Source organism: Cebus imitator, unplaced genomic scaffold (assembly GCF_001604975.1).
Source record: "Cebus imitator isolate Cc_AM_T3 unplaced genomic scaffold, Cebus_imitator-1.0 Scaffold913, whole genome shotgun sequence".
Classification (NCBI taxonomy): Eukaryota; Metazoa; Chordata; class Mammalia; order Primates; family Cebidae; genus Cebus; species Cebus imitator.
The window spans coordinates 131274-133662 of record NW_016108228.1 but is presented as its reverse complement, the minus strand read 5'-3'; the positions used below and the strand labels follow the sequence as shown (position 1 = coordinate 133662).

The 2389-nt window shown below is 45.1% G+C and overlaps 1 non-coding gene across 1 annotated transcript; it reads left to right on the top strand.

Annotated features, from left to right (window-relative positions):
* Window positions 1–902: 902 nt before the first annotated feature.
* On the top strand, window positions 903–1066 carry LOC119469860. The gene has a single exon (XR_005198710.1). It is a non-coding gene; the product is annotated as a U1 spliceosomal RNA (small nuclear RNA).
* Window positions 1067–2389: the final 1323 nt, after the last annotated feature.

The window sequence follows — 2389 nt, the reverse complement described above, 5'->3', positions numbered from 1 at the left end:
CACCTGACAACACTGTAGCAGAGTTAGGCTTTTGCAGCAATCTCAGCCAGCCAGTAAATATTCACTAAACAATGGCTCTTTTCAGGGGCCTTCTGTATACAAAGATACAGAGTGCTTAGTAGTTGTCAATATCCCATTAACTACAATCATTTGAATAGAAGGTGCCTTGGGGTGAGGGGTCATCAATTCCAGTATCTGATTCGGACAATACTGACCCCCAGGCCATCTGGCACCAACTCCATTTGCACTCTAAGCTATTCTTGCCAATTCTCTCTGAGCAAAACTGTAGAAATTTAGTCCCTGGTAAAGAACAGCAGAAAGCTATACTACAAGTAAAACTAAATATCAATTCCAAAGGTAAATTTTTTTACAAAAAAGTACGATTTAATTTAAATAGTAGCAGGAATGGGCTGGGCAGGGTGGCTCTAGCCTGTAGCCCCAGGACTTTGGGAGGCCAAGATGGGCAGATCACTTGAAATCAGGAGGCTGAGGCCAGCCTGGCTAACATGGTGAAACAGAGTCCCTACTAAAAAAAACTACAAAAATTACCTGGTCTCTACTAAAAAAACTACAACAATTACCCAAGTACACCTGTAATCCCAGTTACTCAGGAGGCTGAAGCCCGAGAATCACTTGAACCCAGAAAGCAGAGTTTCCAGTAAGCTGTGATTGTGCCACTGCACTCCAGCCTGGGCCACAATGTGACACTCTGTCTCCAATAAATAAATAAAAAATACCAAGAGTGAAGAGCTTTGAAAAACAGCTATACGTGAGGGTGTGTCCAGTGGACAGTGCCTGTAATCCCAGAACCTTGGGAGGCCAAGGTGGGTGGTTAACCTGAGGTCAGGAATTTGAGACCAGCCTGGTCAGCATGGTGAATCCCCGTCTCTACTAAAAATACAAAAATTACCTGGCAGGGGAGATACCATGATCATGAAGGTGGTTTTCCCAAGGCGAGGCTCATCCATTGCACTCCGGATGTTCTGACCCTTGCGATTTTCCCAAATGTGGGAAACTGGACTGCATAATTTGTGGTAGTGGGGGACTGCGTTTGTGCTTTCCCCATATAAATAATAAAAATAAAAATAAATAAATAAATTACACAGGCGTGGTGTACACCCTTGCAGTTCCAACTACTTGGGAGGCTGGGTGAGGAGAATTGCTTGAACCCAGACGCAGAAGTTGCAGTGAGTTCAGATCACGCCACTGAACTCCAGCCTGGGTGACAGAATGAGACTCCATCTTAAAAAAAAAAAAAAGGCTGGAAATTTTTCTTTCTTTAAAAATAAGGTTGAGGATCTTGCTTTGTGGACCAGGCTGGTGTCCAGCTCCTAGCCTCAAGTGATCCTCACCTCAAGTGAGCCTCCCAAAGTGTTGGGATTACAGCTATGAGCTACCACACCTGGCCTAGCCTGTAAAACATTTGCACCTGATTTAGGAGGTTGTATTAAGTGTCTTTAAAGTTCTTTTATGTTCTGAGCCAGGCACTGTGGCTCATGCCAGTAATCTCACCACTTTGGGAAGACAAGGGAGGCAGATCACCTGAGGTCAGAAGTTTGAGACCAGCCTGGCCAACATGGTGAAACCCTGTCTCTACTAAATACACAAAAATTAGCCAGGCATGATGGTATGTGCATCTGTAATCCCAGCTACTCAGAGGCTGAGGCAAGAGAATCCCTTGAACCCAGGAGGCAGAGGTTGTACAAAGCTGAGATTTTTCACCATTGCTCTCCAGCCTGGGTGACGAGAGCAAAACTCCATCTCAGAAAAAAAGGTCTTTTATATTCTGTCTTTATTGATCCATTCTAGAGAAATCAAAACTGGATATTACAGGGATGGTTTAGACAAGAAACTGGAATAAGTGGATCCACTCTCCAAAAATGGGTTTTATACCTGTAGCCAAAAGATTGCAAAGTGAGACAGGGTGAGGTGGCTCAAACCTGTAGTCCCATCTAGTAGGGAGGCTGAGATGGGAGGATCATTCCAGCCCAGGAGGTTGATGGTGAATTCACCCGAGACTGCACCACTGCACTTCATGCACTCCAGCCTGAAAGACATGGCAAGACTCTACCTCAAAAAAAAAAAAAAATTGCAAAGTTAATATGCTTTTGTTTAGAGCAGGGTGAGGTGGCTCCCTCCTGTAATCCCTGAACTTTGGGAGGCCAAAGTGGGTGGATCATGAGGCCAGGAATTCGAAACCAACCTGGCCAATATGGTGAAACCCGCTTCTCTACTAAAAATACAAAAAATTAGCGAGGTGTGGTAGCAGGCACCTGTAGTCCCAGCTACTCGGGAGGTTGAGGGAGGAAAATCACTATAACCTGTGAGGTGGAGATTGCAGTGAGCTGAGACTGCACCACTGTACTCCAGCCTGGGTGACTGAGACTGC